The sequence below is a fragment of the Natator depressus genome, chromosome 8 (assembly GCF_965152275.1).
Source record: "Natator depressus isolate rNatDep1 chromosome 8, rNatDep2.hap1, whole genome shotgun sequence".
Taxonomy (NCBI): domain Eukaryota; kingdom Metazoa; phylum Chordata; order Testudines; family Cheloniidae; genus Natator; species Natator depressus.
The window spans coordinates 106284194-106297713 of record NC_134241.1 but is presented as its reverse complement, the minus strand read 5'-3'; the positions used below and the strand labels follow the sequence as shown (position 1 = coordinate 106297713).

Here is a 13520-nt window from a genome sequence, read left to right as displayed (position 1 = left end):
AAGCAATTGAACCTGGGTCTCCCGCATCCTGGGCCAGGGCCCTAGCCACTGGACCATCCTTCCTCCCAGTAATTTACCTCATTTAAATAACACTATGAAACTAACATTACCCTAGGACAACAACTAGCATGGCAGCTAAGCTCTCAAAAGAAAAAAAACCAAGCTCATAGCTATCTCCTACACCATCTCTAATGTATCCTTTGGATGTTATAAATGTAAGTGAATGCCCTTTAGCATTAGTCCTGCTCCTGACGTATTTCGAACAGTAATTGCACAGATCTTTGAGGCTTGAGGTGTTGAAGTTTTGATGACTGCTATTTTAAATTGGGCTGGGACTCTTAAAAAGCACAACTGAAGACTTAACGTAAATTTTACAGAGAGCAAAAAAGACACTTCAGAATCAACTTGAAAAGTCAATATTCCCTTACCAGAATAGCTGGCAACTGAAATTGCCTGGCATTGAGCAGACAGATGAATGGGCATTGGAAAAACTCTGGTCATTAAAAATCCTGTATCCAGAATCATTGCGGTCACTAGCCTCCCAAAGGCTGCCAAATCCCAGGGGGACCAGGTTGACAGCACGGAACAACAAGCCTGGTGCAAGCTGTTAGTGGCCCTGTCCCGAGAAAACCAGTCAGCCACTGAGTGCAGAAATAGATTACAGCTGACCAGTTACCCAAGAGCCTTTGAAAAGTATTTTAAAAAATATCTATTGGCCAGCTTCAGTACACGTCACGTTTTCTCAAAGGCAAAAGCTTCCCATCCCTGGTGGCTCATTCCGAGCCCCACGGTGAAAACCTAGTCCCACTGAAGTCAATGTCAAAACTCATATTGACTCCAATGGGGCCAGGATTCCCCCCTGGTGGTTTAACTAAGAGTAATGAGGGGATGCTAAAAACAGCAAGTGAGGCCTGAATATCAAGGGAAACGTGACCTGCCAGGGAGAGTTTTTCAAATTATGGAATGCTTCACGAATTTGCGTGTCATCCTTGTGCAGGGGCCATGCTAATCTTCTCTGTATCGTTCCAATTTTACTATCTGTGCTGCTTGTCAGGCATAGTACTAAGACTATAAGCTCTTCTGGCAGGGACTCTGTCTGACAGGTGTTTGTACAGTACCTAGCACAATGCAGCCCTGGCTCTAGGCACTTCCACAAGACAAACAAACAGCAGGCTGAGGATTACTCTCCCAAGAGAATCCCTTGAATTGTTTAAGCCTAAAATGGTCCAATCACTGGATGATGTCCCCCAGAGAACAGTCCTGCTCTCACCCCAGTGAAAGTAGGAGTTAAACTGCCTGGTCTCTTCTCCTGTGTGGAGCACTCGGAGCTCTAGGGCTGAAAAGCACTAATAAATAATAACAATATCACCAATACCAAACTCTTGTATTTTCCATTTCTAAAAAAAAAGAACAAAAAAATAAACCACATTATGTCTTTATTCTGGAAGTTTTAACGGGTTTACAAATCCTATCCATGTGCATATTAGAGACTAATCCATAATCGTTACAACAGTGAGCCTTATTCAGTAATGTAATTACTGGTCTCTATTTTACAGGGTGTGACAGTGCGACAGAGTGAGCACCTTTGCACTACTCATGACACGGTGCTTGTAGCGATTTTATAAATTATAATATAAATATAAATTCTCTGATTACTCATATTTAACAAATGAGGCGCAGCTATCAAATGTTCATATTTAAAAAATAAATGAACAGGTGTACTAGGGTGTTTTTTGCAGGAGAACGTACGTTTTCTGAGTATTGAATAAGTGGTAACTGAACAGCTAAGTATCTATTTGTCTTCTGTCTGTTTTGCTGGGTAAGTAATTGGTGAGTTCATTTTTCCATAAACAGCCACTTCCTCTCTTTTTTGAGCCATTCCGCGAGAGCTGAACTATTTTTCTTTTTCCAAAGAAGGCTATCAGTAGCCTAGCAGAGGAGAGCTTAATTCTTCATTTCCCTTTGTGGGACTATTTCTGCTAGGAAGCCGCAGGAAAATTACTAAAAGATCATGTGGTAATACATATCAAACATTTTATGATATTTGGTTCTGAATTGCATCCCGATACGCTTTAATGACTGCACATGTCCACCATATATGCATAAACTCTCCTCTTTCACCACAGGTTTCAGAGTAGCAGCCGTGTTAGTCTGTATCCGCAAAAAGAACAGGACGACTTGTGGCACCTTAGAGACTAACCAATTTATTTGAGCATCAGCTTTCATGAGCATCCGATGAAGTGAGCTGTAGCTCACGAAAGCTCATGCTCAAATAAATTGGTTAGTCTCTAAGGTGCCACAAGTACTCCTTTTCTTCTTTCACCACAATTTCTCCAAAATTTATCCTCATTTTATACAGAGAGGTACCATTGAAACAGTATCTTAAAGACATTGTCTTTTACTGTGCTGCAAACTGAGGTTACTGGTCCTCTTCTCCAGATCAAACCCCATTCCTCTGGGGTAATGTGTCTGTCCAGGTCCTTTTCCCAGTGTGTCATATATGGCCTTTTTTTAGTTAGGAAAGCTGTCTGCAAAGTTTGATATAAAGTAGTTATAGTTTTGTTAGTTTGTTTCCTTATTGACCAGATGCCATTGTTTCTAGACAAATTCAGATTTGAAACAAGGCGCACATTTTTTAACAGTGAGAGTAATTAATCATTGGAGCAATTTGCCAACGGTTGTGGTAGATTCTACATCGCTGACAATTTGTCAATCAAGACTGGATGTTTTTCTAAAAGACATCCTCTGAGAATTATGTTGGGGCAGGTCTCTGGCCTGTGCTAAAACAACAAGGAGTCCGGTGGCACCTTAAAGACTAATAGATTTATTTGGGCATAAGCTTTTGTGGGTAAAAAGCCCACTTCTTCAGATGTATACCCACGAAAGCTTATGCCCAAATAAATCTGTTAGTCTTTAAAGTGCCATCGGACTCCTCATTGTTTTTGTGGATGCAGACTAACCCGGCTACCCCCTGATACTTGGCTTGTGCTGTACAGACGGTCAGACTAGGTGATCACAATGGCCCCTTTTCGTCTTGGAACCTATTAAAGTTAGTTTTCTGTATAAAACTGCATAGCCAGAAAGTCAAGAAACACAATGCGTCACTTGAAAGTACTGGTACCAGGGGAGAGGGAGCAAGTTAAAGGTAGTTTTGATCTCTAAATAAATTAGAAAAGTTTCTTTGCTGAATAGCTGGCTAACCATATGTATTCCATGGCTCTTCCAATCTTTAAAGCTCTCTGGTCTGTGGTTTGGGTTAGTATCTGGATTGTTGGCAATGGTGAGGGAAAAGAACTTTTATCATCTCTGGTTTGGTCTCAAGGCCTGAGGAGCAGTCTGCTCTAAAGGATGTTGTATACAGTTCTGGAGGGCGTGATTTTTTTTTTTTTATTAATCCCACGGTAGCCTAGTGATGTTTACACTGCTGCCATTTTCTTGTTCAATAAAGACCCAGTGTTTGGTTGGTTAGAGCAACCCCAATCCACTACTGCTTTGACCTGGCTGGCTTGATGGTATCATAGACCTTTTGTAAAAGCTAGTCCACCCTGTTTAATGGCTATGTACAAAGAGTCTGCATTCTCTCTTGATCCTTACTTATTCCATATAAATTCTAACAACATCCTCTGTGTTCCTGCTAGGTTTTTATCTGAGATTATCACTGTGACGTTACACTCCATATTCTTTATGATAATACGCTTATAATATGGATATGATAAAACAGATATACTTTATGCAAGATGGCTCTTGTAAGGTATCATTGGAAAGGTTATGCTTTACTGAATGTGATTATCCCATTTGCGTGCATGTATCATTTCTGTATCTAAAGTTAGAAATATGGACTATGTAACAATTACAACTGGGTGTGTATTGGGAGGACACCCACCAGACCACAGGTCATCAAATTTGATGAGCCATCATGAAGGAACAACAAAACCATGAAGATACTTATCTCTCTCCCTCCTGGGAGGCAGCAGGGCATGTAACTGAGACACTGCTAGGTCAGGTGGCCTTGTCACCTGATTCAAACATTACCTGGGACTTCTTGTAACTTTCCACTATAACCCTAACCATAGAGATCTTCCAGGTTGCTTGAGATTTTAATTTATTTTTCTCCATTTCTAACTTCTGTTGTCATCAAACCACCCTGGACAAGCACGTAATCTGCATGTTTCAGTTAAAGGACTCAACCCTTGAAACTGCTGAGCACCAAACCCCCCGGGGGGGGGAGGGATAGCTCAGTGGTTTGAGCATTGGCCTACTAAACCCAGGGTTGTGAGTTCAATCCTTGAGGGGGCCATTTGGGATCTGGGGCAAAAGTTGGGGATTGGTCCTCCTTTGAGCAGGGGGTTGGACTAGATGACCTCCTGAGGTCCCTTTCAACCCTGATATTCTATGATTCTATGATTCTCGGTCCAGCAAAACACATCAGTACTCCTCAATTATCCATATGCTTAACGTTAAAGGAGGTGCCTTGCTGGATCACAGTCCTGTTACTCAGCATCTTGCAGGATCAAGCCCACAATGAGCAGCAGTAAATTGTTAATACTGCTGAATTATCAACATCCGGTTGAAGAGAGCGCAAGATGTTCATCCCTCTCTTAGAGCTATTATTTTAGGCTGGTTCTTCCTGCAGACTCAGGAAGTCAGCACTGCCATCAGGTAGTATTTGGAAAGTTCTCTTTGCAACCAGCCGAGCTAGAAACTTAGCTTAAAATATTTTAAAATGTGTATCTCACGGGCACTGATAGTGCTGCCAGAACTGAGCTAGAAGGTCAGTCCGACCTCTTCTAGCTTTCCTTGCAGTCATGTTATACCAGTGAACACTGAGGTGCGCACGCCGTCCCATCAATACCCTCTGATCTTGCAGGTCATCCTACAGGTAGTGCATAACACTCACACACCTTTGGGAGCACTCGGAGCCTGAAAGCAGTTTCCATCATCTAGGTGATCCTTCGGCGTTGGAGGCTTTAGTTGAGGACAGAGTATGGGTCATTTTGCGGTTCAAGGTATTTTTCTGGCGCCAAGGCAGAAACCCTGTCTGAGATGCTGCTCTGAGCTCAGACACTCTCCATGTTGTGTCTGTGGCAGGAAAACATTTGGGGAAGCAGGTGTCACGCGGGCACAGTGGCAGTTTTCACAAGTCATTTGGTTTGTAAATGGCACCACCATTAGCATCCTTCAGCTCCCGGGGCACCACTTTGTTTCTCCATATGGTCACAGAGAGCAAGTGGGGGTGCCCAGCGAGCACTCTGCACGGACACATGTTTGTTTCTGCAGGAACACCAGCCACCTGGGGCCGGTGTGCACACTACCATCATCCATCTGCTGTGCTCCGTCAGCGGTGGCCAATGGGTGCAGTGCCCATTGCCTCCTGCCCATTAAGATGAGACTGGCTGATAGTTAGATCTTCGTTACTAATGCCAAAGTATGACTGGGGGGGACGGATAAAGGGGCCAAACCCCATTTTACAGGATAACTGGGTGGCTTTCATGTTAAGAGTTCACAGCTGACCCAGAGGTATAAGACAGCCAACAAGAAATACAGACTTCGAAAGGCTGAAAAAAGCCAAATGAAATTACACAAAAGTGAGGCGAGTCACCGGAAATAAGCAAAGAGTCTATAAAGACCAGTAGAGCCGTGACCTGTGGGTTCAATGCACCAAGAACAACAGGACACAGAATCAGCATAAAGATCAGGAGGTGACAGCGTAACTTTGTACTCATGATACAAAGTCTTACCTGTAACATGCTCAAATTGTGTACATTAAACACCCTTCACTTTAACAGCTTTGCTCCTGCTCACCTTGCAGCAGTTAGCAAGGGATACTGCAGTTTGAACACAAGCATAGAAAAGGAGAACGAAGGACAGAAGGAGAGCTGTGCAACAGAAGAGGAGAGAGCTGGGGAGCCTCCGCAACAGCACAGATTTCACAGAACTATTTTTCATCACTCTTCACTAATCATAGACACGTGGGGCTGGAAGGAGCTCGAGAACTCATCAAGTCCAGCCCCGGCACCGTGGCAGGACCAAGTAACCCTAGACCATCCCTGACAGGCATTTGTCCAACCTGTTCTTAAACATCTCCAGTCATGGGGATTCCACAACCTCCCTTGGAAGCCTGTTCCAGAGCTTAACAATCCTGGGAGTTAAAAAAATTTCCTAATATCAAATCCGAATCTCCCTTGCTGCAGATTATGCCCATTACTTCTTGTCCTATCTTCAGTGGACATGGAAAACAATTGGTCATTGTCCTCCTTAGAGCAGCCCTTGACATATTTGAAGACTGTTATCAGGTCTCCAATCAGTCTTCTTTTCTGAAGAAGAAACATGCCCAGTGTAGTTAACTTTTCCTCATAGGTCAGGTTTTCTAAACATTTTATCACTTTTGTTGCTCTGCTCTGGACTCTCTCCAAAGTATGTTTCCAAAAATTGAACAAATTGGGAAAATCAGGGAACCTTGTGCAGGAAGCAGAGAATTTATTAGGGAGCAGCTTGAGAGGCCAAGACCAAAGGTAAGAGTATCTGACAAAACAACACCTGTATGTTGTAAACTGGCCTGTCCAGATGTAGTTTGCCTGAGAATTGTAAAAGAAGTCACTGAAGAGAAGCTCTGAAAGATAATCTTCCATTTATCATGGGACTCAGAAGAGGGACCTGGTGCCTGGGAAAGACCAAATGTGGCTCCTGTCTTCAGAAAGAGTGGGAAGGAAGGACAGGAGGACTCTACCAGCCAACTCACCACACCTCTTTTGCAAGCAAAATATTCAACCACTTCTCTCTCTCTCTCTCTTCCTGGGCCCCTCTCATCTCTTCCCTTTCTTTTTGTTACTCTCGTGCTGAACCTCCAAGTGCTTGCCAACGGACCCCACTAAACTGCAGTAATCAAAACATTCAGGTAAGGCAGCTTGCTTGTTGCATTCATTTCTTCTCTCTCTATATGGCTTTGTTTTAATCCTCCCAGTACATCAGGAGGGAATCTGTTTGCATTTGACCTTTGCTACCGCACCTGGAATCATTCCTCAAACTAAAGTTATAGGATTTTTTTGGCAGGCGGAGGGGGGAGAAGTCAACTGTAAAGTCAGGGAGTCAGTATAGTAAGTCCAGACCCAGTAACCAGTTTGTGTGTTTGTGGGGTCTGCAGTAGCAGGGGAGGAATCTTCCGCCCCCAGCTGCTTTGTGGCCAGTTCTGGAGCCTCAGCATTGCTGCAGCACACCCAGCTCTGGACCCCATCCTGCCCAAAGGAACGGCCAGTGGCCTGTGTAGCCGTGAAACCTCCAGCCCTGACCCACTCCCCATTTGATTAGAACAGCTTTGCTCTCCCTTTACTAAAAGACCATCCTCATTAAGTAACTGACTGCTCAGTCCCCTCACTTCTGTTTTTGTTGCAGCCACAAAATAAACTGGTTAAATTCCAACTAGATACAAATATTTTAGTGTGGGCTAGGAATTGGCTGATGAGTCAGGATCAAAGAGTAACCATGCAAGGTAAAACCTCCAAAGGGGTAACAGCTTTGAATAGGCCACTGAAGGAGTCAACACTGGGACCTGTATTTAAAATTTCATTAAGCAGAGAAAGATGTAATATCATCTGTGATTGATTTTAACCAGATGGACAGCAAACACACAGCAGAAGGCATCCAAAGTGACCCAGAGACATTAAGGCCATGGACTGCATGAAACGAGATGAGATTCCGTGCCAATAAATATAAATCCATAAACCTAGGGAGAAGAAATAAATAACAGCAAGTCTGAGAGACTGAGGCTAACAGGTGATAAAGCTACTATTGTACAATCCTGAAATATAATGCAGTTATGAACAAAGACAAGATCTTTTCTAGTGTGTCTGTAGGGGGGTGAGGAGGAGAGATAATGCATGTCCAAAAAGAAAAGGAGGACTTGTGGCACCTTAGAGACTAACCAATTTATTTGAGCATAAGCTTTCGTGAGCTACAGCTCACTTCATTGGATGCATTCAGTGGAAAATACAGTGAGAAGATTTATATACACACAGAACATGAAAAAATGGGTGTTATCATACACACTGTAAGGAGAGCGATCACTTAAGAGGAGCTATTACCAGCAGGAGAGCGAGGGGGTGGGGGGGAGAACCTTTTGTAGTGATAATCAAGGTGGGCCATTTCTAGCAGTTAACAAGAAGGTCTGAGGAACAGTGGGGGGGTGGGGGGGAAACATGGGGAAATAGTTTTACTTTGTGTAATGATTCAACCACTCCCAGTCTCTATTCAAGCCTAAGTTAATTGTATCCAGTTTGCAAATTAAGTCCAATTCAGCAGTCTCTCATTGGAGTCTGTTTTTGAAGTCTTTTTATTGTAATATTGCGACTTTTAGGTCAGAGATCGAGTGACCAGAGAGATTGAAGTGTTCTCCGACTGGTTTTTGAATGTGATAATTCTTGACATCTGATTTGTGTCCATTTACTCTTTTACGTAGAGACTGTCCAGTTTGACCAATGTACATGGCAGAGGGGCATTGCTGGCACATGATGGCATATATCACATTGGTAGATGTGCAGGTGAACGAGCCTCTGATAGTATGGCTGATGTGATTAGGCCCTATGATGGTGTCCCCTGAATAGATATGTGGACACAGTTGGCAACGGGCTTTATTGCAAGGATAGGTTCCTGGGTTAGTGGTTCTGTGGTGTGGTGTGTGTTGCTGGTGAGTATTTGCTTCAGGTTGGGGGGCTGTCGGTAAGCAAGGACTGGCCTGTCTCCCAAGATTTGTGAGAGTGATGGGTCGTCCTTCAGGATAGGTTGTAGATCCTTGATGATGCGCTGGAGAGGTTTTAGTTGGGGGCTGAAGGTGACGGCTAGTGGCGTTCTGTTATTTTCTTTGTTGGGCCTGTCCTGTAGTAGGTGACTTCTGGGAACTCTTCTGGCTCTGTCAATCTGTTTCTTCACTTCAGCAGGTGGGTACTGTAGTTGTAAGAATGCTTGATAGAGATCTTGTAGGTGTTTGTCTCTGTCTGAAGGGTTGGAGCAAATGCGGTTGTATCGTAGAGCTTGGCTGTAGATGATGGATCGTGCGGTGTGGTCTGGGTGAAAGCTGGAGGAATGTAGGTAGGAATAATGGTCAGTAGGTTTCCAGTATAGGGTGGTGTTTATGTGACCATCGCTTATTAGCACCATAGTGTCCAGGAAGTGGATCTCTTGTGCGGACTGGTCCAGGCTTAGGTTGATGGTGGGGTGGAAATTGTTGAAATCCAGGTGGAATTCCTCAAGGGCTTCTTTTCCATGGGTCCAGATGATGAAGATGTCATCAATGTAGCACAAGTAGAGTAGGGGCATTAGGGGACGAGAGCTGAGGAAGCGTTGTTCTAAGTCAGCCATAAAAATGTTGGCATACTGTGGGGCCATGCGGGTACCATAGCAGTGCCGCTGATTTGAAGGTATACATTGTCCCCAAATGTGAAATAGTTATGGGTAAGGACAAAGTCACAAAGTTCAGCCACCAGGTTAGCCGTGACATTATCGGGGATGCTGTTCCTGACGGCTTGTAGTCCATCTTTGTGTGGAATGTTGGTGTAGAGGGCTTCTACATCCATAGTGGCCAGGATGGTGTTATCAGGAAGATCACCAATGGATTGTAGTTTCCTCAGGAAGTCAGTGGTGTCTCGAAGGTAGCTGGGAGTGCTGGTAGCGTAGGGCCTGAGGAGGGAGTCTTCGTAGCCAGACAATCCTGCTGTCAGGGTGCCGATGCCTGAGATGATGGGGCGTCCAGGATTTCCAGGTTTATGGATCTTGGGTAGCAGATAGAATATCCCAGGTCGGGGTTCCAGGGGTGTGTCTGTGCGGATTTGTTCTTGTGCTTTTTCAGGGAGTTTCTTGAGCAAATGCTGTAGTTTCTTTTGGTAACTCTCAGTGGGATCAGAGGGTAATGGCTTGTAGAAAGTGGTGTTGGAGAGCTGCCAAGCAGCCTCTTGTTCACATGCCTTTGTATGACCTCATCTGGAATGTGGGGGACCTTTCTGGTTTATTCTATTCTGTCCAGGTTCTCCTCACCGTAGTGTCTGAGCGCCTTCCCACCATGCATTAAGCAACATGACTAACATCCATCAGGCATTGTTTGTTCTCTCTCTCGGGGGGAGATATGTGAGCGCAGCAGGGTGTTCTGTTTTGGTAGGGCTTTGGTTGGTTGGAAGAGTGTACATGCTGCTCTGCGTTTATGGTAGAAAGATCCCAAAAGTTTTGGAAATATAGAGAAAACTCCAAAAATGACTCAGGATTGACGCATACAGCACAGAGACTGTAGGAGCTGAAATTTTACAATTTAGCAAATGGAAGAGTCAAGGGGACACAATCTCTTCCAGGTAACAACATAATGGAAGGAAGGGAATTAATTCACAGTCTCAGAAGATAGTAGGACACAGAGCAACAGCCTGGAGTTAAAATGGGGAAAGCATAGGCTAGATATTTGGTTCTTTCCAGTAAGGGCAATTGGGCAGTAAGATAAGGTTGCCAGGCGTCTGGTTTTTGACCGGAGCGCCCAGTCGAAAAGGGACCCCAGCAGCTCCAGTCTGCAGTGCCGACCAGGCCGTTAAAAGTCTAGTCGGTGGCATAGTGGGGGTCCGGGGCGAAGGCAGGCTCCCTGCCTGCCCTAGCTCCGTGCGGCTCCCAGAAGTGGCCACCAGGCCCTTGCAGCCCCAAGAAGCATGGGTGGTCAGCGAGGCTCTGCACACTGCCCCAGTCCGCAGCTCCCATTGGCCAGGAACTAGGGCAGCGCACAGAACCTTCCTGGCCACCTCCACAGCTGCCATTGATCACGGTTCCCGGCCATTAGGCGCTGCGGAGCCAGCCTTCAGGGCAGGGGCAGCGTGCGGAGCCTCCCTGGCTGCCCGTGTTTCTAGAGGCTGCAGGGACCTGGCAGCCACTTCCCGGGAGCCGCGGTAAGCACCACCAGGACCCCGCACCCTAAACCCTCTCTCCTACCCCAACCCCCTGCCCCAGCCCGAAGTCCTCTCCCGCACCCAAACTCCCTCCCAGAACCCACACCCTCCCAACACCCTGCCCCAACCCCCTCCTTCACTCCAAACCCCTCATCCCTGGCCCCACCCCAGAGCCCGCACCCCCAGCCCGAGCCCTCAGCCCCCCCACCACACAACCATTCAGTGAATGTGATTCACAAACCTTCTCCCCTACCCCAACCCCTGCCCCAGCCCGGTGACAGTGAATGAGGGTGGGGGAGAGCGAGTGATGGAGGTGGGGGATGGAGCAAGCGGGGATGGGGCCTTGGAGAAGGGGCAGGGCAGGGATGGGACAGGGGTGTTCGGTTTTATGCGATTCGAAAGTTGGCAACCCTACAGTAAGAAGGTGGGGAGGCCCCATCCCAGCAGGGACTGAGAACAGGTTAGAGGAAGTTTTGGTGAGACGGCTAAGGCCCAGTCCTACAGAATGCTAACCTGGAGCCTGTGAGCCAGCTGTGATGGGGGCAGCTGGGCTAGCAAAACTTGCTGGCATCTAAGAGGGTGCAGGGTGGGGAGGGGGGCGGAAGAGGGAGGTGTCAGGGAAACCTTCCAAAGTTCTGGTTTGTCAGCAGCAGATTCAGGATGTAGCCAATGCCATGTTCCCAGAGCTCAGAGGGGCTGCTGGGAGCGGAAGGATTTGTTCATTTATTGCCGCTGATGGGGGCTGGCTTGGCAACCCTGGAAAACCGAATCCTCCCCCTTCCCCAGAGCAGGCCTAGCGTGGGCAGCAGCGGCAGTGCAAAGCTCCCCGCACTGCCCCAGCCCCACTAGGGAGAGAAGATTCAATCTTTGTGGCCATGTGCAGCTTGTCCTCTCTGCTGATACTGCTAGAATGTGCCAAGAAACTCCCTACCGTCACCGATCCTATAACCCAGAAACCTGATCTACAGCAAGGCGCCCAGACACCACCCAACATGATCCCAGGACGAAGCCCAGGATACCCACCAAAACACAGTTAAAATCCCCTTTACCAAAGAAGGACACTCCTCCAGAGAAGTAGATCACATCATGGAACGGGCCTCCCAGATACCCCACGAAACCTGCTTCCATAGGGAGAGGGGGAGAAATCTTCCAATCGCACACCCCTCGTTGTCACCTAGTAACCCACACTGCAGTCCATGGGGCATAGCATTAAACGATTACAACCCAAACTTTTTGGGGACCCCATCCTGAAAGAAATCTTTCCCGAGTCCCCTCTTCTGGCCTTCAAACAACCTCCAATCTCGCCAAGCTCATCTCATCAAGAGCAAGCTCCCCTCACACCACGACACACCAACTTAAAGTGGCACTACACCCTGCCAGAACAACAGATGCAAATCCTATAGCAGTGGAGATGTGTCTGCAATGATCAACACCCCTCTCCCAAACACACCTTTCGAGATCCGCAGATCTTACGCACGCCTATCACAACATGTGATGTACCACATCCAGTGCACTAAATGCCCCAGTAACAATTATGTAGGTGAAACCTGATAATCACTACGGTCTCGAATGAACTCGCACAGAAAAATTATAGAAGACAAAAAACCCCTATCACCTGTGGGTGAACGCTTTTCACAAAATGATCACTCTATATCTGACTTATCCGTCCTTATCCTCATAAGAACATAAGACCGGCCATACTGGGTCAGACCAAAGGTCCATCTAGCCCAGTGTCCTGTCTTCCAACAGTGGCCAATGCCAGGTGCCCCAGAGGGAATGAACAGAACAGGGAATCATCAAGCGATCCATCCCCTGTCGCCCATTCCCAGCTTCTGGAAACACAGGCCAGGGACATCATCCCTGCCCATCCTGGCTAATAGCCATTGATGGACCTATCCTCCATGAATTTATCTAGTGCTTTTTGAACCACGTTATAGTCTTGGCCTTCACAACATCCTCTGGCAAGGAGTTCCACAGGTTGACTGTGTGTTGTGTGAAGAAATACTTGCTGTTTGTTTGTTTTAAATCTGCTGCCTATTAATTTCATTTGGTGACCCCTAGTTCTTGTGTTATGAGAAGGAGTAAATAACATTTGCTTATTTCCTTTCTCCACACCAGTCATGATTTTATAGACCTCCATCGTATCCTCCTGTGATGGGGCGTACCCACCCCGCACCAGCCCCGAGAGGCTTAACGCTGCTTTGCAGGCTGAGGAAGCCCCGCCCTCCGACCCTGCTGGGCACGCTCAGCCTGGAGGCAGCATATAAAAGGTAGCAACCCAGCTCAGTCTGGGCAGGTTGTTGGAGGGGAAGGATGCAGGCTGTGAGCTCTCTCTGGGGAGTTGCTACAGGCCCCAACTGCAGGATCATGGCTCACAGAGTGCCAGACAGACCCCAGGCTGCCTGATGAGCCCCAAGAAGGGGGCTGCACTCATGGGAGCCTGGCCATTGAGGACCCCAGAGGAACTAGGGAGCTTCAATGAGGGGTAAAGGGAAAGAAGCAGCCCAGGGGACTTAAACTTTTCAATGGTGAGTGAATGGGGGAACCAGTCATTGTGTTTTGGGAGGATCCCTCTGTTGACTTGGTGGTGAGCACCCCCACCACTGCCAGGGC

General features: G+C 46.7%; 1 non-coding gene across 1 annotated transcript; it reads right to left on the bottom strand.

The window, feature by feature from the left end:
• Window positions 1-952: 952 nt before the first annotated feature.
• On the bottom strand, window positions 953-1063 carry LOC141993065 (U6 spliceosomal RNA). The gene has a single exon (XR_012640759.1). It is a non-coding gene; the product is annotated as a U6 spliceosomal RNA (small nuclear RNA).
• Between the last annotated feature and the right edge of the window lie 12457 nt (window positions 1064-13520).